Here is a 25,090-nt window from a genome sequence, read left to right as displayed (position 1 = left end):
CCCACAGGAGCTAAGCTCTTTACTAAAGGTACCCAGAGTAAGAAAACAAGTGAAAATTACTATTTATTGTCAAAAAAGGTACCAGTACACACACTTTCACTTCAAAAAGTTGATTTTTAATGGGGGGAGTGGGTCTTCTCTTTAAAGAATAAATTCAACCTTTTAAGGTTTCTTTCCTTTTTGTTACATTGCTATTATGCTGGGATTCATGCCCTGTGGTTCCAAACAGAGGACAGATTTAATATGTGACCTCACAGAAAGGGAGGCCGTGTTTCTTCAACTATCTATAATATTTTTTGTATGAATCTTGTAGAAAACTTGATATTAACCAGATGAATAGTACACAACACTAATAGAGAATATCAAAATTTTATAATTTCTGACTCTTTGATTGGCATCTTTTTTAAAAATAATGGTGCTGGGAGATATAATTTACTTCTCTTTTAGCTTAACTAATATATATTTTAATATGTAAAGGACTGGTATGTTGTAGATTAGAGAACTTAATATACCTCATATGAAAATCTGCACAATAAAGTAACATTACAATAGGAGTAGGGAGAGAATATATACATTTAATAGCCTTTGTTAGAGAGAGGCCTATATAACATATTTAATAATACACAAATGAAGCATAAGTATCCATCTTGCAATGAAACGCCGGGACACCTGCACCCTGATGTTTATAGCAGCAGTGTCCACAATAGCCAAACTGTGGAAGGAGCCTCGGTGTCCATCGAAAGATGAAGAATGGATAAAGAAGGTGTGGTTTATGTATACAATGGAATATTACTCAGCCATTAGAAATAACAAATACCCACCATTTGCTTCGATGTGGAACTGGAGGATATTATGCTGAGGGAAATAAGTCAATCAGAGAAGGACAAACATTATATGGTCTCATTCATTTGGGGAATATAAAAAATAGTGAAAGGGAATAAAGGGGAAAGGAGAAAAAATGAGTGGGAAATATCAGAAAGGAAGGCAGAACATGAGAGACTCCTAACTGTGAGAAACGAACTAGGGGTGGTGGAAGGGGAGGTGGGGACTCTGGGGGGGGTGACCGGGTGACGGACACTGAGGGGGACACTTGATGGGATGAGCACCAGGTGTTATTCTAAATGTTGGCAAATTGAACACCAATAAAAATAAATTTATAAAAATAAATAAATAAATAAATAAGTACCCATCTTAACATGCAGATACAGATCTCTTGTGTCTACGCAAATGTTTATAATTTACAAGCCACTTACACTTTCAATTAATCCTGAAATAAATCTCCTCAGATATTCTATCCTTTTGTACCCATTTTACTGCTGAAAACCAACCAACAAAAAACTAAGGTCTAAGTAACACATAAATGGCCAACGTCACAGCTAAAGAAGAGACAGAGCTGGGATCCACCCAAAGCCAGCACTCTGGCTTTGAATATATATATATATTCATTGTGGGTCAGAACCCAACTTTTTTCTCTAGAAATATATTTGTGACAGGAAATGACAATTAATGGAATAATAAGTTTCAATAGATGTAATTCATTTTACAGATCACTTTCAGGAACCTCACCAAGGGATACATGTGAATATGTCTCTAAGATGAAAAGCTTCTAGGAAGCACTGTTTGTAATTTATCAAAAACTAATTGATACAGAATATAACTTCAATATCCTAATATAGCTAAGACATTTCCTACAAAACAGTTATCCGAGATATGGAGCTTGAGATCATACTTAACAGCTCAGTGATCAAAAGATAAACAACTGGAAGTGTCATAACTACACATTTTTGTTACGAGTCTTCACATTTTTAATGGACTAAAAGCACAGTAGGATAAAATACTTCTGTGACTTTCCTGTGTTAAGAGGTACTGTTTTTTTTTAATAATAAATTTATTTTTTATTGGTGTTCAATTGAGGTACTGTTTTTGAACATAATTAGATTCATTAAACCCAACCAGGCAGCTTATTAATCAGTAGGCTAGATTGGCAGACAATGGGATAGAAACTATTTATCTATGACACATTTAATATTTTACATTAATACAAAAAGCTGTTGCTCTGGCATATAATCAGATAAACTTGAAGCCAGCAACAAGTATCATGAACTGTTCCCACTCAAATTAACTTTTCACCTACATTCACATAACACTTTTGACAAAGCTTATGTTCAGGAGAGCACCACCTTTATAATTATATGTCAAAAGTAATGTTATATTTGAGAATATGGTAACTTCATTTTTAATTTTAAAGGTCATTATGAAAGTGACATTATCCTTAGAAATTATTTAACAAAACTATAAATTGCATTTTCCAACTAATTTCATTTGAATTTCATTTTCTCCCTGATGAACCATTTCACTGGGAGAAAGACTTGGCTTGTATTCTACTGTGGAGGATGTGAAGTTGATGGAAATATTTTTTTTTAATAGGGTATTATTATTTTTTTTAATTTTTATTTATTTATGATAGTCACAGAGAGAGAGAGAGAGAGAGAGAGAGAGAGGCAGAGACACAGGCAGAGGGAGAAGCAGGCTCCATGCACTGGGAGCCCGACGTGGGATTCGATCCCGGGCCTCCAGGATCGTGCCCTGGGCCAAAGGCAAGCGCCAAACCACTGCGCCACCCAGGGATCCCGGAAATATTATAATTTGACAGTGCATGACTTTTATTACAAACAATGAAAACATTAGTGACATCTATAATGATTAGGTTGTACAACTACACAAACATTCACCAAATTAAATAACTCCTTTCTGCAAGACTATGACAATTTTATTAGGGCAACAACCTCATGTACTTACTACAATTGCCATTCAATCAGGTACTATCATTTTCAATCCACAACATGACATAAAACTCACATATACAACACGTATAGTGCTGCTCATGCTCATCAGCTGCTCTCTGCATACACACATAAGCACAGAACAGTGTCTACTAGTCCTTTAAGTATCGTGTTTAAAACTCAACAGTAGACTCAAAAGGAATAAAGAAAAATGAACGTCTACCCCATTTATTGCTTCTTTTTGAAAGAAATTTTATATTAAAACAAGGCAGCAAGTACAACAGTGTGTTCAAAGTGCTCTTGTAAAGTTTTCTAGATGTGAACAAGCTGAAACTAACACAATATAGGTAGAGCTAATCAATCGCACTGTTCAGTTAACTCAAGCCGTATGGAGCTTGCTAGCCTTCCTGCAACACTGAGACTTGCTAGCTGTGTAATTACAGGCCTCCCAAATCTCACCATCTAACTCCAAACGCAAGCATCTTCATCCAAGTCCTGAGATCCTGTGACCCACAGGGCAGTGAGGACGCCACTTAACATTTTCCCCAAAACATTGAAAATGGATTCTGCATGTGGCAAAGAGAATTTAGGGCAGTTTAAAGCATCCAGTCCACACTGGAGGATGCCCGCCCCTACATGTCATACTTCTCAGGGACCGAGCTCCCCATGTCATGCCCAGGTTCATCCTTGTAATTCAACCTAAGTCTTATCAAACACTCCTCCGTGGGATTTTAGAAGCGGTGCAGCCAGAATGCCTTTTAATCCTGGAGGTGAATTACTAACTGCCAAGAGAGGAACTGGTCTACCACCGGACGCAGCCGAGCTGATGGAAAGATGCACAATGAGACAACTCCTGGGTAGTGTGACCAGCTCCCTATTTTCATCGAAGTCGGTGCAGAAAATTGCAAGCACCTTAAATATTGGTCATATAGCTCCGAAAAGTGAAAATCTACGCATGTCAGGCCCCACAGTATGCTTGTAACATGTCCCTTTTCTCCACCAACATCTTTGCTTGATGACATTAGGCATGCATGTTAACAGCACCTTTCAGGGCCAAAGCAAATCAGATCAGATCAACCCAAGCACACAAGGGGAACAAAACAGCTTGGAATCACAACCTGCTCCTCTTTTTTCTGTGTTTCCACACCCTTCACTTCCCTCCGTGTACATCTCAGCACAACTTTAGGCAAAGTAGCTGATCTTTGTTGGAAACACACACACACACATACACACACACACACACACCCCAAATCCCTAAGACTGCTTCCCTACCACACGACTTGGGAAGCTGCATCACCTCTCTAGTGACTTGATTCTGAACGTAGCGGCTCCAACCAGCTGAGCAGCAATCGATGCAAACGCATCACACACCAGAATAAGAGCAAGGTCGGTGAAAAGGGAAAGCAGCTTTGCTCTCAGCCACTAATTACCTACCACCCGAATACCGCGTCGCAAGCTCCCACACACAGACAGGGAGCTGCCCTTACCAGACACCACCGGGCGCAGTGCTGCCCTTGCACAAGTGTGCAGAGGTGCTTGGAGACTCAGTATCCCTCCCTTGTAGAGGAGAAAAGTCTGACTTAGAGACAAGGGAAACACACACAGGCCCCAAACTGGTGGGTCTTATGGATGCAGAATTCCAGCCTAGATCCTCTTGGGTCCCATCTTGACTTCCTTGCCATCTGCAGGATATCCATGGTGTCCTGAATCCTCGTGGGCTCCAAGTCAGGCCCTTTATCACTGTAGACATGTACCAGTGAGGAAACGGGTCTGCCCCTAAACACATTCCTCTGCATGCTGTGGAGCTCTGGAAACTTGAGGAAACAATGTGTTAATGAAGGCAAAGTCTTCTTGGGTTATTTTACAGACAATCCTCCTCAGAAATTGGCGATAATTAGCATTCTGGCTATTTTTCCAAGGCTGAATTCCTCAGAGGTGAAGCAGTGCAACTTTGCAATACCTGAAGCAGAAATAATTTATGTTATGAGCACAGGGAATCATCAAACAGCCACCAAAGGGCATCCACTTAGAAGCTGGGGCCCAACCTTGTAAGACAACAAAGCAAACCACGCTCATGCCCTCTCCGGAGGGAAAGTCCAGGACAGCTCCTGGCTCAGGCAGATTGCCAACCCGTCCACACACGGAGGAGCAGTACCTCCAGTTAGAGACGGTGGAGAGGCCCTCACCTCTGAACAGAGCCAGTGGAGCAGAGCAGGAGATGGGCCTCACGCCCCGACTCTGGGTTCCTGTTCCATTGTCCCCTCAGATGGAAAAGACATTCTGAGATGCATCTTGTTCCTCCTGGATCAGCTTCCTTTTGTTATTGTAACAACTCCAAATTTAGTTCCTTAAGACAAAACAAAATTATGCTCCTACAGTTCTGGGGGGGGGGGAGGGCAGAAATCCCATTAGCACCCTCTGGGGGCAGGAATTGTGGTGTGGCCAGGCTGCCTTCCTTCTGGGGGCTCCCTTGCCTTTATCAGCTTTCCAAGGCACCTGCCTTCCTTGGCTCCTGGCCCCAACACTCTAATCTGCACTTCTGACAGCAAATTTCTTCTCGGACTGATCCACCTGCTGTCCTCCCTTGGGAGGCTTTAGGGTCAAGTCCATGTCCTTGTCTCTTTCAGATTTGGGAAGCCATTGGCATTTCTCAGCTTGTGGCTCCTTCCTTGGCCTTCAAGGCAGCAGCAGAGCGTCTCCAAATCTCTCTCCCCTTCCAGCCCCCCACCTCTTTTCTCCTCTCTCCCCCAGATGTCCTGTTACTGCTCCTCTTCTGCCACTGCCACCTGAGGAGGTGCTCTTGGGCATGGCATGGGCATCAGCATTGAGAGTGTGAGAAATGTGTGAGTGTGCGTGTGAGACAATGTGTATAGTATAATGTGTGAGCATGTAAGCAGTGTGTGTAATGTGGCCAAATGTGAAAGCACGGGTAACTGTGGTGAGAACATGAGTGTGTGGCATGTGAAGGTGTGAGTGTGTAGTGTGGTATGTGGGTGAGTGAAAGCATGAGTAAGTGGCGAGAATGTGTAATTATGGTGTGTGAGAGCATGTGAGTGTAAGGATATACCATATGTGAGAGCATGAGTAAGTGGCATGGGGGCATGAGTGTGTAAACGGCGTGTGTAGTGTGGTATGTGGATGTGAGAGCATGTGAGTACATGAGTAGTGTGTGAGAGTGAGGGTGGTGCAAGCCTGTAGGTGGGCAGTGCATCCTAGTGCACATGGTGGAGCGAGCCGACTTCAGCACGTGTGGTCTCCACACAGTAAGAAGCCACCTACCCAGACTCTTCTCTCCGCCAGACAAAGCTGCTTCACCTGCCATCCAGCACGAGCGCGCACTTCCCTGGTTTGTCCTCCTGCCTCCTTCTCAGCTCCTCCTCCGTGTCCTTTCATCTGTTATCACCTTCTCGATTTGGACTTCCCTAACCACACCTCCTCCCTTCGCCATGGGTGACCTTGACCCACAATATGGCTGGCATTCATGGCTGTTTGCCCACTGAAAATGCTCAAATTCTCCTGGCCTCAACCCGGTGATCCCATCTGACTCAATACACCTGCTCGCCTGAGCTGAAGGTATTTGAAACTTGCCATATAAAAGAAAAAAAAAAAAGCTAAAATCAGGATCTTTCTTCCCAGAAATCCCCACTCCTGATCTTACCCACCTTGGGGAAGTGGTAAGTGGAAAAAATCCCTGGAGTCAACCTTGGCTTCTTTCTCTCATCCTCCCTCCAACTCACCAGCAGGTCCAGTTGACTGTACCTGCAAACTTAACCCAAACTGACTCCTCTGCTGCCAGCACCCTTCTAGACCACTGGATTGTGCAATAATATGTTAACGTCTCCCTGCTTCACGCTTGCTTCAAGAGGCTATCCTCAAAGTAGCAGACAGAGTGACCCTTGAGCTCAGACATGGCCCCCATAAGTAGAGCCTACAAAAGAGATTTGGATGTTCACAAAATACTGAAGGAGTTCTCTCAGGGGGGAAAAGAAATCCGTAGGGAAGTAGGGGACACAGAATAACAAGGAGACAGAGCAGAGCCAGGATGGGGTCTCAGTGAAGTCTGGCCTTAGCTTGACCCACAGCAGGGAGGACTGAAGAATAAGCCATGAACAGAGCCATCAGCCCTCGACACAAGAGCGGTCTCGGTCATGTGCTAGGGACCAAGCGTAGATCTGGTCAACCATGGGGCGATACCCCAAAGAAGGTGGCAGCCGAGGGCCCTCAGCCATCAGCACTCACTGGGTGGGAGACACCCTGCCTCCCAGGCGGAGGGCACCTGGGTGGGTCAGCTACAGCTAATAGAACAGCGCTTTTCAGACATCAGCATGCATCAGAATCATCTGAGGGAGGGTTGCCAGGTTTAGCAAATAAAAATAGAGGCCACTCAGGTAAATTTGAATTTCAGATAATTAAGTACTTTCTTCGTATAAGTGTGCAACATTGCAGAGGACATAGTTACATAAAAAATTATTCATTGTTTGTCAAACATATTCAAATTTACCTGGGCATGCTGTATTTTGTCTCTCCCTTGGAGGGGCTCAGTGAAAGCAGGTTGTCCCAGATTCCGGAGATCAGGGATGAGGTCTGTGCATATGCCCTTCTATGAACCTCCCAGGTTTAGCTGATTCTGCTGATTGGGGGACCTCAAACATGCTCAAAATGCCTTTTGTCGTCTAAGAATGTAAGTGTTGCTCAAACACTTCTAGGGCTCTCCATCACCGTTAAGGAAAACCCAAAGTCCTGACAAAGGCTTGCAAGGGCCCAGGCCCCCTGGCAATAACCTCTCTTGCCACGCCTCCTAATTGCTTCCCTTGAGCTCTGTACAGAAACTGGCTGCAGGGCTCTTTCTTGAACCAGGCAGGGTCCAAGCCCAGGACCTTTGCACCAATAGTTCCTCCTCCGTTAAATGATTATCCCCTAAATAGATGCAGGGCCGAGACACCCCTCCTTCCACCATCGCATAATTCTACATTTGACCCGATTTTAAATTGCACCATGCACCCCCCCCCCCACATCCCCGCTGACCTGCTCTGCAGCACCGTCTCCATCAGACAAGCAAGAAAATAAATCATCGCTTATTGTCTACCTCCTACCACTGAACTGGCAGTTCCATGAGCACGGAGATTGGCGTTGATCAGACCCACTTCTATTCACAGTGGGACTATCCTCTGCCAGCACTCAAGAGGTGCTCAACCAATGTGTGGGATAGGAGTTTACAGACAGGGAGCTGCCCTAACCAGACACCACCCACCGGGCGCAGCACCATTCGTTCATTCTGCAAATGCTGGAATTAAATCGCCCTGAGCCCTAGGCACAAGGAACCATCTGCAGAAAGCATCTCTTTTGCAAATGTGTAGAGCGTCCACGTGTGTGGGGAAGGGGAACAGGACTTTGAAAATGCTGCTGCGAAATGACTCTAAGCAATCCGATTAGTCCACGATGGCCAGCTACTTATTGTTGTTTCTGAATGAATAATCAGGCAATAGCGACAGGTGGGAGGTACGTCCCATCCCCCACAACCCGCACCCAATAGTGTCGCAAAGATGAGGCTCAGAGCCCATTCTGACAAAGCACACACGCGTGCATTAGCAATCAGCACCAAGCAGCCCTATACTCTATTTTTGCAAGTTCAGAGAGTTCCCTACACTTTGTCCCCGAGCATTGCAGAAACGGCGTGTAATTTTCACTGAGTAAATGCAGTATCTTGAAGGCAGGATGAGCCAAGCCTTTCATCTCTTCAGGGGATTTGAGACCTCCTTAAAAGCAGAGAGGCTGAGGAAGGAGAACCTAGCCCCGCAATCTGCTCTCCACACAGCGGGCAGGGAAGATGCTGGGCTGATGGGCCACTCGGTCCTGAGGTCCTCAGACCCTGTTCCTCCAACAGCAGTGGCATCCACATAGTATTTCAAGCCGGCCACGTGGCTTAGCCATTGCTCACGGTGCTGAAGTCACTTCTAACGTCCCTTAGAAACAGATGAAGGCATTTAAAGAGCTTGGTGGTCCTCTCTAGAGAGTAGAATCTCGTTAAAGTGACTGCAGTTACCTAGAGGCCCCAAGGGTGTAGACTAGAGGTATACAAACACCTTATGCTATTTATACTGAAATATTTTTATTTAAACTACATATAGACAATTTACCACATGTCTACATATTAACTTTAAAACGTGTTAGCGAAAATCATCAGCACATGTATCAATTAAGGCATCACAAATGAAATAATTTCAAGAAGCTTCGATCTCCCATCAAAACTGGCAACCGAACCCCAAACCGTGTAATCCACTGAACTCATTGCGTTGGCCAGTCCTGAGGATAAATACAATGAGATAAACCTACCACCACCATAGAGTGATTGGATTCCAAATTCTTAACCCTACAAACAATGTATGATTACAGTTTTCACCTTTGGAACTACCTGCCATCTTTTAAGGGGTCCTAACAGTAAAAACCTGACATTTAACTCCTTAAATAGGAGGTAATCAGACTTCTAAAAAAAGTTTCCGCGGGCCTAGCTGGTGAGCTTGTTCATAATTAAGACACAGAGGTACACATTTAACAAATCTCACAAAACTCTTAGCCTTTCTACCCCCAAATTAAAACAATGTGAATTAAGAGTAATAGGAAATGCTTCGGGTCTTTAAATAGGCAGAGTTGGAATATGTCTAGGGTGATTTGTAAATCTAAGTGGTTTAGAAACACTCAAGGGCATTTAAATAAAGCAAAGTGTTCCCTCCCTTACAGCTCCCAGCCCAAGCCCTACCAGCCACGGGAGTCCAGACCCTGGAAAGTCACTGTACCTTCCTCTGCAGGGATGACCACTTGACAAGATGAGCACTGGGCATTAGACTGTATGTTGGCAAATTGAGCTTCAATAAAAAATATAAATATACACATTAAAAAAAAAAAAGGATGACCAACCCCCAATTTGCCCAGGTTAGGAGATGTCCCAGGACACACAGAACTTCCAGTGGTAAAAGTGGGACAGTCACAGGCAGACAGGGATGCGTTGGTTGCCCTACCTGAACCCTCAGCTCTCCAAGGAAAATCCACCCCACCCCTGCCCCACCGTGGCTGTCCCCAGGGCCAGGGAGGACCTCCCAAAAGTGGTTTCCTCGTTCACAGTAAGCTGCTGAGCTGCAGAGAACTGTTGCCAAGTCTCTCCGACTGCTTTAACAGTGTTCACGTCTCTGACCCTGAAGACCCCAGCTGCCCCTCAGTAGCCCCCAAAACCCAACAGGAGGTTGGCGGGGGCAGGGCAGGTGAGAGGCTGCTGGCGCAGGTGGCTGTCCTTCCAGCTAATAGAGGGGGTGGGGAGAAGGCAGGCCTATAAAGAGGCAGGTTGCGGCCTCCTCCCTCCCGTGGGTATCTTGGCTGGTGTGAGCTGTTGGTCCAGCCCTGGGCGGTCAGATCCTGGTGGTCCCAGCGGGGCTGCCGGAGCTCTCTGATACGAGGGAGGGGGGTGGGGGTTGCTGGGCCTTTGTTTTCAAGCTGGCAAGGTTGGCTCTTCCTCTGGGTTCCTTCCTCCTGAGAAAGCTCCTGTTTTCTCTTGCTCTCTTTCACTCTGCTGAAGCCTAAGGAGGTTCCAGCCCGCAATAAGCCTGTTCGAACGCACCTCCACCGGCATGTCTGAGGCCTCCTTTGCTCTAAGACCTTTCTTTCCTTTTCTAAAGAGGATCGTAGGAGCAATTCCTTGGCTCCTGGGCTAAGGCGAAGTTCTCTTTCATCCAGCAGAACAGGGTGGGAAGGAGCCTGCTGGGTCCCTAAGGGCCCAGCCTGGGAGGGAATGCTAAAGCAGCCTTTCAAGAGCAGCCCCCTGGTACGCGGAAGCCGATGTTGGTGGGGGAACCATAGGCAGGGCCTCACAAAGCCTCTGAATCAGAAGTTGGGAAGCCTGGAGTCTGCGGTACAGCAGTCTGCAGCTCTCCGTGCCTGTCGTTCATGAGCGGAATTATTAACTAGGTCAGAACAAAGCGCTAGTGATGGTGGAGCAGGTGAACCTGAGCTCCCAACCCACGAGCAGCAGGCATCTTCCCTCCCCAGCACCAGGACTGGCTGCCCTGGGCACTAGACATGGTCTTCTAGATGCTTCTTCATTTACTTCTGTGGTCCTGGAGGTCTAGGTGGCTTCTTAGATCTGAATTTGTGATGATAGGGACCCCTCAACCCTTTTGCGGGCTGGCTCCGCACGGCACCAGATTAAGGAGGTGCTCAGCAGAATGGAGACGGGCAAAGATCTTTGAGGTTCAGGAAGCTGGTTCCTTTTCTGGGCTGTGACTAAAATAGGCTTTCTTCCTCAAATCTTGTCAACGCTGTCAGAGGGATTAGTCCTGCAGTGATGGGGGGGGGTGTAGCTGTCCTCCAGAAAACCTTAAGGCCATCTCTAACTCGTGAGGGATAGGGACCTCCGCTCCTCTCCCTGAAGGGTTATCTGGCTACTAGTTCATTAGAACTAAATAAACCAAAGCTCTCCCCCAGCCCCTCTAACCTGGCAAGGGTTCAACATTCCTTGCTAGTTCTGCTTCTCTAGTCAGGTTTCATTCCCCAAGGATGAAGTGACCTGATCACTAGAAAAGAGAGGAACTAGGATCTGTTTGTACACTTACTCTCTCCTACAGAACCCCTAATCCTCACCTCGGGAGGGAGGGAAAGTCTTATCAGCTGGGGCTTTCTCAAAGCACAAGTCCCTGTTTGAAAAGGCATTTGGGCCCGGTTCTAATCAACTCATTAGATCTTGCTTCATGATGCTGGGAACTACCTGAATCTAGTTGTAGCCTGACTCCTTCCTATGCCTGTGAAGCTGAGCTTTCTTGTCTGCTTTGGTGCTGCTGCCCTCCCCTGTAAAACAAGGAGTTAGGGACTAGCTAGCTCTTGAGGTCTTCACAGACCCCACTTCAACATGGAGTGTGCCCAAAGTGTCCGGGCGCTAGCTGCAACACTTCTGTGGGTACTGGCGTGGGCCTCCGGCTGGAAGTGGCGTGCTAGCTGGATTGTGTGAGGCAGCAGCCAACACCGCCACAGGCGGCCAGCAGATGAGGCTCGTTCTAAATGCAGGTGATGTTGGCGTTCCTTGTGGGAAAGGGGGAAATGCAGAGGATGCAGAAGCCTTTGTAAGCCTGCAGCTCAGGGAGTGAAATTGCATGGAGCATAGTCTGGCTTAGCCGTCCTACCATAAGGGGTCTTTAGGTCCCCCTTATGGTGCACAGAACGCCGCAGTCCTGCTCATGAGCTTAGAGGAAGCCACTATGGATTCTCTTGCCTTGCTCCCAGCCCGGTGTCCTCCTATAGTGTGTCCAAGCTGCCATTTCCCCCATCCATCATTGTGCAGAAAAGTGGTCCTTAGCTTCATGCTGAAGTAATCCTTCCCAAACAGTAGGAGGTGGGTGGGTGGGTGACCACTTAGTCTTCATGGTGTTCCTCTAGGGAGGATCCTACTACAAAGCTAAGCCCCTAAGTGCCTTTGTGGTTTGGCCTTAACCTTGCCTTCGGAAATGTGGAGTAGAAGGTGCTTGGTTCTATTCGCTATATATCCATCTTAGATGGATCCTTAAGATCCAATCCTAAGGATCTTCTCAGCCATACTACACCCTCCACTCATACAACAATTAAGTGCATGTAAAGTATAGGTGTTGAGGCTGCTCTCTGAAGTCATGTGCAGCTGGGAGGTGAGCTTCTCTGGCAACTTGCACGCTGTCCCCTGAGATCTGTGCTGGGGCTCTAGATGCCACCCTATAAAGGGCAGGTGGCCTCTGGTGGGCCTTGAGAGGCTCTAGGTGCCTGCCGTACAGCCCCCTTAGTCTCCGGTGAGGTACGACTTATCCTAGATGAAAAGTCTGTTCAGACAGGCAGGCCTCAGATACCACGGTTTCTTGCACACCACCATAAAGCGGCTAAATGAACTTCTTGGTTGCCTGGAGCACGTAAGAGCTACGTTTATACTACACCATAGCCTACTAAGTGTACAATAGTCCTAAAATGCCTGAACTAAATCTCCCCAAAATGCTGTCCCCTGAACCTTCAGCTGGTCTTTCTGCTGGTGCAGTGTCTGCCCCAGTGCTGACAGCTGCCGACTGATTGAGTTCTTGGGACGACAATGAACTTAGCCGCATGAACGGACTCTCCTCCCACACGATTGCTCTGTGGCTATGTGCTGCTGTTCCACAGCATTTTACCCACGGAGCTTCCAAAACTGGAGTCGGTCCTCTTGAACCCTGCTATTACCTTATCAAGTAGGCTTATGGAAGAGTTCAAACTGCCATTTCAACAGGCTTCACAGCATCCTCGCCAGGAGTAGATTCCATCTCAAAAACCATGTTCTTTACTCCTCCCCGAGCCGCATCTATTCTCCCACTAGCTCTAGCATGAGATCATGGCTGTGTGGTCCCACGTTCAGGCTCCACTTCTAATTCTGTCTCTACCACATCTGAGGGGGCTTCCTCCACGGATGTCCTGAGCCCCTCAATCATCCATGGGGGTTGGATCCACTTCTGAACTCTTGTTCCTGTTGACATTTTGACCTCTTTCCAGGAATCATGAATGTTAATGGCCTCTGGAACAGTGAATCCTTTCCCAGGTTTTGAACTTCCTCTGCCCAGATCCACCTGCAGGCTCCCTGTCTACAGAAGCTATATCCTTACAAACTGTCTCCTAAGAGGACTTAAGTCAGAAATACTCCAACTGTGGGCTGCAGAATAGAGGTGGTTAGCGTGAACACCTCAATCGCTCTGTAGGCCCCCCTCAGCTCTTGGGTGACCAGATGCATTGTCAATGAGCAGTTAACTAGAAAAGGATCTTTTGAGTAGCAGGTCTCAGCAGTAAGCTTGAAATACTCTAAGCCATGTTATCGGCTATCCAGGCTTTGTTGCTCCATTTTTGGAGCACAGGCAGGGTCAATTTAGCATAATTCCTAAGGGCCCTAGGATTTTTGGAATGGCCAAGGAACACAGGCTTCAATTTAGTCACCAGCTGCATTTGCCCCTGACAAGAGTGGCAGCTTGTTTCTCAGAACTCCTGCCCCAGTCTACTAGAAGTCCCTAGATGGCGTCCTACGATACAAAGCTGTTCTCACTATAGTGGAAATCTTCACTATCTTAGCTAGATCTTCTAGAGAACTTGCTGTATCCACTTGTGCTTCTATTATGGAGACCACTTCTTGAACCTCAAGAACGGACCTCTGCCGGCCTCAAACTTGAGCATCCCCGGGTCCCTCCACTCACACAAAATTGGAGAGTTGGCCTTGCTCTGGATTAAGCTTTAGTTTGAGGGAATTTTGAGCCAGACTTGACCCTCTAGCTCCATCACTCGAACTTTATATCCATGTCTGCATTAAGGCTGCTGGCTTTAACCTTCCTGTGGTCCCTGGTGAAGTACCAACTTCAAGAACTTTTCCTTCCACTTGAACGCTTCAAGTCAAAAAACAAGCTTAGCAGAGAAGGTACACTGAATGCTGATAGGCCCAAATCTGGGCCTTGTGATAGTTATACAAGTTGTGAATGCAAAGGAAGAGTTCCATCTCTCACACGGAGATCACTGTATATTAACTGGCTTACTCTTGTCTCAGGGAGGCTTGAACAGACGAGACAAGAGTACCAGGTGGGTGGACCAGTCAGAACACTCCTGTCCGTTTCCGATCCTATGTTGTGGTTCATGGTGACCTGAAACCATAATTATAATCTCAAAGGTCACTGATCACAGATCATAATTATGAAATCTCATGAACTATCAAAATGTGCTGCAGAGACGAATGGTATAGGAGGGAGTGGAAATGGCACAGATAGACTCCCGTTTTGTTTTGTTTTTTTTAAATGGAACATTTTTATTTGGAGACATCTGGAGCATTATTTTATCTTCATTTTCTATTAAGCCAGGAGCAGTCTTCCCGGAGCCAGGTGGGGGAGAATCATGTGAGGCTACATTAAGTTCGGTCTGAGACAAAGCCAACCACTTTGTATTCAGATGCAGCAGAAATACTGATTACATGCTAGAGGAGGCCACATTTTGGGTTCTCGAACCTGCTGCCGAGGAACAGATCCAGGGTGAAGCATTGCAATTCCTTTGAAAGCTGGCTACGACAGTCTAGTGTTGGTTCACAATGCTCTGCTGCTTCTTAGCCTCTGGCAGGTTTTCATGAAAATTGTATATACTCTGTTAGGGCTCCTCGAACTCACACTGCTCCTCTGGTTTTGTTTCAGAATCCTTTAAATGTCTTGTGTATATGACTCTGTGTGGGTGTGTGTTGTTGGAGGGCAGGGGGTGAGGTGGGGGCACTGCTCATTAGCACCTGTTGCTCCCTCGAGCTTGGGGGTGGCAAAAAGCTTCTATACTACCCCAAAAAAGTAAACACTGATAATATGGCCTTGCAGCAGTCAGGGGCACTAAGATCTAAGAACAAGTGAGAAGCGGAGCCGAATTGCTTCCAGTCACCAGTTAGCCACACCACAGTAGAGAGGTCTGAGGAGCAGGCCTAAGGCACCGAGGGGCAGCGGCCTGGAGGAGAGCCGCTTTGTTGTGGCTCCACACTGTCCGCCTCATGGAACAAGGCTCAATTACACCCTCCTTGGGGGTAACCTGCCTGGAGGTTAAGAATCTCCCTGAAGGCACAGTATTCAAGATGGTAGACCTGATCTGGGCACAAATCCTAAAAGAACAGAAGCTTCCTGTGTGCTGACAAAACTTAGGCCATTTGGGACTCTCGTTCTGAGGAAAGGCTCGGATGAGGTCTTACTTTTGCGAGTCACCAGGGACTCTCAGGACCCCAACACCCTGACCCATCGGAGGCGCCAAATGACCCAGACCTGAGAATGGGCAGCAAAAGTGGGCCACAGAGAAGGCATTGTTCTGAGAGAGTATAAAGCAAAGCCACAGGAGGGTAGGAGAGGCTTGTAACAGATCAAATGCCGGCCTCCAGAAACAGGCTTTGGGACTGGCTTGATGATTCCCAACCCCCGCCCCCTCCGGGGTCTCACCTTGAACCAAAAAGGCAGCCAAATTAAGCCAGGCTGAAATATTGTTAAAATTAATAACACTGCAGCATCTATACTTGACTAATAGCAAAAGCAGGAAGCGTGCCTGGAAGGTAAGGGTTTTTTTTTTTTTCCCCCTCTAGGTTTTCAAAGAAGCAATAAATTCAATAATAAAAATATTTGTGAGAGACTGGTTTGTGGGTTTTTTGTTTTGTTTTCTTTTGTTTTATGTTTTTGCAAAGAATTAAGCTTTTTTTTCTTTTTCTTTCTTTTTTTTTTTTTTTTTTTTTTTTTTTTTGCATTCATACAGGAGAGGCTACCTGGCTGGACAAACATACACTTTTTGGAATCCTGTATAATATCACGGAGTTGAAAACTGGAATGGCTTGAGCAGTCTCCGTGCTTCCCGTGGAAATGGCACGTGGAAATGCACTCCGTGCAGGGTTGCCACAAACTTTTTCTTAAGCGTGTAAGGACCCAAGGTACGCTTGTACAGGCTCAGATGTAGAGCAGCTTGTGCCGTCTCCTCCCAAGCGGGGGTGTGGGGAGCTTCTCAAAATACTTGAGTATTAGGTCCATAAGAATACTCTGAAACTCAACTGAGTGCTTTTCCAGATCCTGGAGTACAAAACCAGATCTCCTAAGCACAGGGTTTTGTTGAGGGCCTCTGACATGGGGATCTGCCCTGAACTATGTTCAGTTTCAGAATAGTGGTTGCTTCTAAGATGAATCCATCTGGTCGGGCTCCAGATGAATGAGTCACAGCTAGACTATACTCCTGGCAAAGTTTAGAAGGCCTCCAAACAGGAGCAGAATACTGGACTGAGCAAGTTTGCACTCAAGTTTGCACTCAGGGTACCCCCTTAGATGTTCTCAGATCTCCACGGATTGGGTTTGCCTGAAGTTTCAGGCTCCCTTGTTTCTGCTTTCCTTACCCGTGGTTTGTCTGGTCTTGAGTTTTCTTTAACTGCTGTTTGAAGATCTTCAGGGACTCCCAAGAACTGTTCCTCTGGCTCTACAGTTCTGGGCTTGAGTGTAGCCTAGTATCTAATAAGAATTCGCTTTGTAAAGGGAAAGTCTTTACTGAATTCAAGTGGTAAAAACTAGCAAAGGTTGGCCCAAATACCCAGTGTTGGACCCTGGGCTCGGACTATACTGCAGCAATAAAATGAACAGCTGATTGCAGAAAAGGTTAGCAATTTCTAGTCTACTTTCAGCGAGACAGAGGGCTCCGTTAGGGGGTGACTGGGTGGCTCAGTAGTTGGGCATCTGCCTTCAGCTCTGGGTGTGATCCTGTGTCCCAGATCCAGGGATTGAGCCCTGCATCAGGCTCCTTGCAAGGAGCCTGCTTCTCCCTCTGCTTGTCTCTGCCTCCTTCTCATGAATAAGCCTATTTAAGCCTTCCTAAGAAGGCAAGGGCCTATTGAAAAGCCTCCAGATAAGAGCATCCATGTTCTTCCTGACAGGTGTGGTTGGAGATTGGCAATGAAGTTTAAAGCCAAGTAAGGACCACTGAACTTCCAGGTCTTACGGGGTTCATCCTAGCCAATCCTAAAGTCCCCTGGTGAGCTGTGGAAGTTGGGGTGGCTATCAGCTGTACACTACCAAATCCTGCGGTCGGTCTTGGTCCATGCCTAATGAACTTGACCAGACTTAAAGACCCGAGCTAAGGAAACAGGTTCTGTCATCTATATCAAGACACTACACTTGCCCCCTACCTCTGCTACTTGTGAAGAGGAGCGGTGGGGAGCTCTCCCAGATTCCTGACCTGAAAAATGTAGTATTCCCATAACATGCACAACAGGACAGGACACTGGTATGAAGCTCTAGGTGTTGACTAAATTGAACATGGAGTTAAATGTGACCAGCGTGTGTGCCCAGTAGGCAACTGCCTGCTTAAAAATAACAGCTCTGAATCCTGGGTGCTTTCACGGAGTAACCACATTCAGAGCATTTTCCCTAATATCAGGGTCCAGAGCGCTGACGTCTAGCTGGCCTTTCTACTATAGCCCTAAGGCCTAATGTCAATTAGGGGACAGTCTGACAAATACTGCATGTGGCCATATTTGTACCAGCTGTGCTTTGGAGGATACTTTTGAATTAAGATCTACTTAAATGGATAGAAGATCCCTACAGGCATTTAGCTTGGGTCCCAGATGACCTGGCATCCATCAAAGCCTAGCCCTGTGACTGGATTTTGGAGGTGACTATGCCTTCCCTTGAAGCTTCCTTTCAAGGCAGCAAGTTCCTTTCAAGAACTTGAGCCCAAGAGATCTCCAGTGCCATCCCAGGACAGCTCTGAAAATGAGGCTCTTTGTGAGCATAGTATCCTCCTGTATAGTACTAGGAGCGTACCTTTTGTGATGGAGGGTTATCAGGACCAGGCTTTAAAATGAAAGGATCTTGTTCAACCCTCTATCCTGATAGCTAACTTCCGGAGCCCAGCTGTGGCTCTTCCTCAAATGAGGGCTTTAGTTGAGAGTGACTCACCCAGCTTCTGGTGGGTTTTTGTTTTTGTTTGTCTTCTATTGGAGTTCAACTTGCCAACATCTAGCATAACACCCAGTGCTCGTCCCATCAAGTTGCCCCCTCAGTGCCCGTCATCCAGTCACCCCACTCCCTGCCCACCTCCCTTTCTACAACCCCTAGTTTGTTTCCCAGAGTTAGGAGTCTCATGTTGTCTCCCTTTCTGATATTTCCTTTTTTTTTCCCCCTCCTTTCCCCTTTATTCCCTTTCACTATTCCCCCAAATGAATGATACCATGTAATGTCTGTCCTTCTCCAATTGACTTATTTCACTCGGCATAATACCCTCCAGTTCCAACCACATCGAAGCAAATGGTATTTGTCGTCTCTAGTGACTGAGAAATATTCTGCGGTATACACAGACCACACTTTTTGTTTGCTCTAACTGGCTTTACTAACCCATTCATGAATAGGCAGCTATTCCACACAAGTAGAGAGCTGCTCCGAGGATCTGTACAAAATTGGGATGGTCTTCTAGGCAGGAAGGTGGGGTGAGGAAATCAGAATAAAAGATTTTAGGCCAGGAGCTCTTCTAGGGGGTGAGGGAGTGAGCAGCAAGGTTTTCATCAACCAGGTTACCTCACAAGTGCTGATCAGGAACGTACAGATGGACTGCTGTTCCATTCTTGGGATGAGTTTTAAGTACCTGCTTCTTGAAACTACAAAACCCAAACTGCCTATGGCCAAGCAGTCAGGGGGAAAAAATAGCTTCACAAGATCTGCTTGTACTGAGAATGGAGTCCAAGAGTAGACCCCAACACTAGGGACCTCCGAGGGGAGGTGGTCCCACTAACATGGGCTGGAAGTACTGCCGCTGAAGTTGTGCAGCATGGACTGTATTAAAGCTACAAATGGGGGGGGGACAGGAAAAACCTACAAAGCCGACTCCCTATTCTAACGGATTCCTCCATTCTTAGCACAGCTGGTGAAGTAGCCTTCTTGGCTTTTACGAGCCACAGGTGGCTTTAAGGTCTTAAGGAATGAAGGGATGAAAAGTATTAGGGGAATTGCTCAACCTGAATGAGTCAAAAGCAGTATCTCCATCAGTCACTTGAGCTCAAAGAAAAAAAAAAAAATCCTGGTGGTGAGAAGCAAAAAGTCTAAACTTATTGCCCTAACCTTGTAGATCAGTCTGCAAAGGTCAAGCCCTCGTCTTCCTAATACATTCCATTTGTAACTTTCCCTCTTCCAGGATCGAGAAGCAGATCCTATCTGCAATCCCTTTCAGGGGATCAAAAGCATGGAGGGATTATCCTCCTAGGCAACATGCCTGAAGTAAGGGTTTGGAGCACAACTGCCGAAGAACAGGGCTGGCTGCCTCCTACCCTAAATTCTGTGCCGTTTCCTGTGAATGGAGGACCGGACACCACTCTATGCCGGGGCCTCCCTGTTCTCCAGAGGTGAAATCCAGGTGAATCTGTGCTATAGTCTCTATCAAGGCTGGGGTCTTCAGGGCTCTGGGGGAGCCGTAGTTTCTACCTTAGGGACCCAGACAAATCTTGGATCTTCTTTCCTTATTAGTATCTTCTTGGGTTCTCTCTTCTCTGCCTCCAGAGAACTAGGTCAGGAAACCAGCGGCTCGCTGGGGACTTCACATACTAGTGTGCCTAGAGAAACGTGTCCAATGTTGCTGACAGGGCTTCTGATTGTACAGGTCATGGTGAACCTGGAAACCATCTTGTGCCTGGTGCTCCAAACGGTAGTTTTCTGGGTTGGATGAATAACTATCCCTTGGTTGCCTACCTGGGAGTTCAGGGAGTCCTGCCAGGACGCCATATCTGTTCTGCCAATACCTTGGTGGTCCTCCTGGTCCCTCAAGGGGGGGCTTCTCGGTTGTAGAAAGCCTGTAAGGGATCTGTCACTCCCTGGGGGTTATCTGCCCTGGAAAAATGTATCTATTTTCTAGGATTCTCTCTAACCCCTCACCCCCACCATCTTCTGGAGGGATTTCAACTCCTTCTAGACCTTGAGCTTATCACAAAACCAGGATCTCTATCCTGAAAACCATTTCCCCACTAACACTAGTGCCTTACCACGTTTGCAAGACCTTCCTAAATGTCTGGGGTCTGAATGTTCCCAAACAGACTTCAACCTCTTCAAATCTCCCTGACAGATCTAGGTCTAAAGCGCTTCTGGCCCAGCTGACACCTGGCCCAGGGACTGACAAGTCTCCAGCTATTTTGTTCAGGTCTCCTTTGCAAGCTGTTCTTTAGCTGGTCCCTATCCTGCTCTAGGTTTGGTCTCAGGACGTCATAGCTTCAACTAGCAGCTAGGTGCTTGCTCTCCCTGCCCTCCGCCCCCCGCTCTCCTCCAGTAGCACTCTTCTGAGCTGCCATTCAGTGTGTTGTAATGCCTACTACTGGTCCCTACTAGAATTTCCTAGGTGCTCCAAACATGGAGGATTCTGTGATTCACCATCTTCCTTAAACCAGCTAGATCTCCACAATTCCCCATCCCACACTTATTTTTAGAAAGCCTAAAACTGATGCTGCTTCAGGTTCCTGCTGTCCTTGCACTGATGGTTTTCTTGGTATCTTGGTGTTTAGGAGCTATTCGGAAGTTTAGAAGGGGCTGAGGGAGAGCTGGTGTCCCCTTCCTGTTGGGTTATAAATTGGGCAATGGTGCTGCCACCATGGTTTCTAAATACAGTGGCATCTCCTAGCAGGCCCCCCACCCCTTCCACAAATCCTCCAAAATCCATGTCTGATGGGGAATCCTGGGAAGGAGCTTAGGGGGTTGAAAGCTAGGCCCATGTGTGAAATTAAGCCCATGGTGACTTGTATCAGATGAACAAGCCTGGCAAATGGTACTCCTGATACTGACCTGTAAGGAGGACCATCTTTGAGATATGCTAGCTTCTTGGCTATTACATTTTACTTAAAATCTGGATGCCCCAAAGCACTTAAAATGTGAAACCCAAGATTGGAGTAGAAACCAGGGTTTTTTGGTGCTAGGAAAGAATTACCTTGGCATCCTGACTGAAGCTCCACATGTCAAAGGGCACTGCCAGCAGCCATTCAGTGGTACCTAGATGTTCCCCAGGGGGCTTTCCTGAGTACCAACTTTGCTACTGAAACTTAACATTTCTAGTCATCCTCCCTACAAAACGTTCTCCATGTTTCTAACTTTAGCAAGGGACTATCAGATAACCAAACTTAATGCTGTCTTGGTAAAAGTCTCTGTAGAACTACTGCCACGTGGCTTTAGAAAGAGCCAACTCTTGTCAGCAAAAGGGCTCCCACCTTAGATATCTGGATGCCTTAGAGTCTCATACTCATGTACCCAGTACATAGGAGAGACTAGGGGATGGCTTGGTGGCTACCTGCCACAGGACTGGGGTCTAATCGAGGAGGAAGTTGTCCCAGCACATAGGGCAGGAGCCTTCAGTTCTGGACTTCACCTGGTTGAATGACTGGATAGTGGAGAGGATAGGCACTACCCTTGATCAAAACTGGAGATGTTGACGATCTTTATTACTAGACTTCAAGGCAATCCTGGCTCAAGACACTTCTCCAACATGGTCTCCGGAGAACCCTCTACTGAAATGACCAATGATGGTTGAATGTGACTAACCTAGAAAATGCTGTGAGGCCTGTCAAAGTTTGATCAGTCTTCTAGACACCTGATTCTGTGAATGTAGTTTAGGCATTGCTTTTTTTTTCTTTTTTTTTTTTTTTTAAACCTTAAGCAGTTTTAGTTCACAGGACTTGAGCAGAACTATAGACTTCCATACATGCCCTCTGCCTCCCTCACATGCAGTGTCCCTCCCTTGCTGTGAATATATACCACCAGATGGTACATCTGTCCACCAATGGACCTACATGGACCAAACCTCTCCCACAAAGCCCATAGCTAATATTGGGGTTAATTCTTCGTGTACATGGCTAATGAGCTTAGACAAATGACCTAACCACTATTATGGTATCTCCCTGAATATTCTGCCCTAAGAATATGGAGTAGTTTTTTCAAATTCAAACCTAATATGTTGAGGGGGCCTTGGTTGGAGAACCTCTTGAGCTCCTTTGTATGTGACCAGGCTTTGGTCCACACAGACCTGCCTTCACACTGTTACCGTGATCCATGCAAGGAGCAGAAGCTCAAAGACCCAAAAGCACACAAAACAAGGGGCTGAGGAGGTAAGGAAGGGTGTTCCAGACATAAAACTGATCTTTGAATCTGCGCTAGAGGATGGAGGTGTGAAGGTAGCAGAATTGAAGAGCATGGTGGATAGGAGCTAGTGTTGCACAGACTAGGAGCAGAGGGGAGTGCAACTTGCTGGCTATACCGGGATGGGGGCCATGGAGGTAGCATTCTCTATACTCCAAGCTCCAATAGACCTTGGAGTTCCAACAACTTGGAGTCCCCTCCTGCAGGGCCTTCTGGACCATAGAAAGCAGGCTCACAAGGCCTGAGGAGGTGGGTATAACACAAGTCCTCACTGTTGCTCCTTGGTGCATCACCAGTGTCCAAAGCAGACAAGAGTCCAGGAAAGTCCCACCACGTCAATGACTGGCTGTGTGGTCACACAGGATGTCTGTCCTTTCAACTAGTAGCAATTTTTCAAGCTCCTAATACTGCTGAAAAATACTAGATTTCAGCAAACTAGTAGACAAGACCTCTCTTCCCGGAAGACAGGCCAAGTCTTCCTTAGCACTACAGGTTTCAACAACTTGAAGAAGTCAACTGCAAAATGGTTCTGGCAGCCTTAGGAATTCCACCCCACTTCCCTGAGGTCAGCCCAGCCAAGGGTGTTTTCCGTTGTAACCAGCAGGTTCCTGGGGGAAGTCCGGATCTCCAGGGCCCCATTGCAAAGACCCAATTACCGGGAACTGGCCAAAAACCTTGAGAGGCAAATTTGCAAAGCTTGGACTGAGCCTGAACTTCTATGTACTTTCCAGTGGTGTTCCTCTAACCTTACTCTACTGCATTGGTGAAGTGTTAAAGTGAATCCCCTGCATATAACTGATCCAGGAAGATGAAGTCATTACTGACAAGCCCAGACACATTCCTTGCGCTGCCCCTGATCCTTATCAAAGGCAAGATTTATCAAGTGATAGAAGTGAAAACACAGGGAGGGGAGCGGCGCGGGCGATGCGGGCCTGGCCTTGGCGCCCCTGCGAGCCCCAGGCCGGCGACCCCGCCCGGTGAGTGGGCCCCTGGGCCCGAGCCCATGTCGGACGCCGCCGGCCGCGCGTGCACGCGGTGCCTGAGGATGATGCCCACGTCGCGCTGCTGAGCTGCTGAGCCTCGCGCTCTGCATCTCCCTGGCCTTCTGGGTGGTGTCTCTGACCGCCAGCACCTACTACGGCAACTTACACCCTATTTCTCCTTGGCGTTGGCTGTTCTCTGTCGTCGTTCCTGATTTGATCGTCTCCAATGGCTTTAAAAAGAAAAGTCTAGACCACAGTGGGGCCTTGGGAGGGCTTGTGGTTGGATTTATCCTAAGCATTGCAAATTTCAGCTCTTTTACCTCTTTGCTGATGTTTTTCCTTTCTTCTTCAAAACTCACTAAATGGAAGGGAGAAATAAAGAAGCCTCTAGATTCAGAATACAAAGAAGGTGGGCAGAGGAATTGGGTTCAGGTGTTCTGCAATGGGGCTGTGCCCACAGAGCTGGCCCTGCTGTACATGATAGAAAATGGCCCCGGGGAGATCCCAATAGATTTTTCCAAGCAGTACACCGCTTCCTGGATGTGTCTGTCTCTCTTGGCTGCACTGGCCTGCTCTGCTGGAGACACCTGGGCTTCAGAAGTGGGCCCGGTTCTGAGTAAAAGCCCGCCGAGGCTAATAACAACCTGGGAAAAAGTTCCAGTTGGGACCAATGGAGGGGTCACAGTGGTGGGCCTTGTCTCCAGTCTACTTGGCGGTACCTTTGTGGGCATCACCTACTTCCTCACACAGTTGGTCTTCATTAATGATTTAGGCATTTCTGCTCCCCAGTGGCCAATTATTGCATTTGGGGGTCTGGCTGGATTACTAGGATCAGTTGTGGACTCATATTTAGGAGCTACAATGCAATTTACTGGTTTAGACGAAAGCACAGGCATGGTGGTCAACAGCCCAGCGAATGAGGTGAAGTACATAGCGGGGAAACCCATTCTTGATAACAACTGAAGAAAACAGGTTCACTGCATTGTTATTGCCCTCTTACTCCCAACTGCTGCTTGGGGTTTCTGGCCCATGGAGTGAACTTTTTTTTTCCTTTACAAAGGTTGAAAACTGTGGCAAAGTCAGCTAAATTTGCAATTCCAAGTTTCATCCTAAGAAGAATAATTGTAATGGCAAAGAGGAAATACCAGCTCTTCCCATATTCCATTGTGATGAAATTCCACATTTTTCCTCTCATTAACTCCCCTGTAACAGCTGACCTCTTTGTAGTGAAAGAGATGTGTGCATAGACCTTATTCATATTTTTCTTCTGAATAGAGCTTCTTAAGCAATGAAACTATAATGTCCCTATATATTGCTGAGCTGAAAGTTCCTACGTGGTAAATACAAATTTTGTTTTGTTTAAACCAGTGTAGGGACTAAAAATATAATGCCACTAGTACCAGTTGCCCAAATTTTAGTTTTGGGGAATTTAAACTGATGTGTGTGGAAGCCTGAATAAATGTAGTCCTGGACTTCTTCCATTACTTGCTATTTCCAGTTGTGAAAAGTGTGGAGTTTAAGTTCTTAGTATGCTACTCCACATTTGTTTTTCCTTCCTCAGGGTTAGAATGAAAATAAAGTATATGTCTTTTTCATATGACCATTGGAATGCACGAAAAAATTATTTTTAAGTGAAAGAGATTTATCTTCTATCTAAAAAAGTGCACCTTACATT

At 46.7% G+C, this 25,090-nt stretch overlaps 1 pseudogene; it reads left to right on the top strand.

Annotated features, from left to right (window-relative positions):
- Nucleotides 1-24,727, top strand: part of LOC140596579 (transmembrane protein 19 pseudogene) — a 31,811-nt pseudogene extending 7,084 nt beyond the window's left edge.
- The last annotated feature ends 363 nt before the right edge of the window (nt 24,728-25,090 follow it).

Source organism: Vulpes vulpes, unplaced genomic scaffold (assembly GCF_048418805.1).
Source record: "Vulpes vulpes isolate BD-2025 unplaced genomic scaffold, VulVul3 Bu000000738, whole genome shotgun sequence".
Taxonomy (NCBI): domain Eukaryota; kingdom Metazoa; phylum Chordata; class Mammalia; order Carnivora; family Canidae; genus Vulpes; species Vulpes vulpes.
This window is presented reverse-complemented; position numbering and strand designations above follow the sequence as displayed.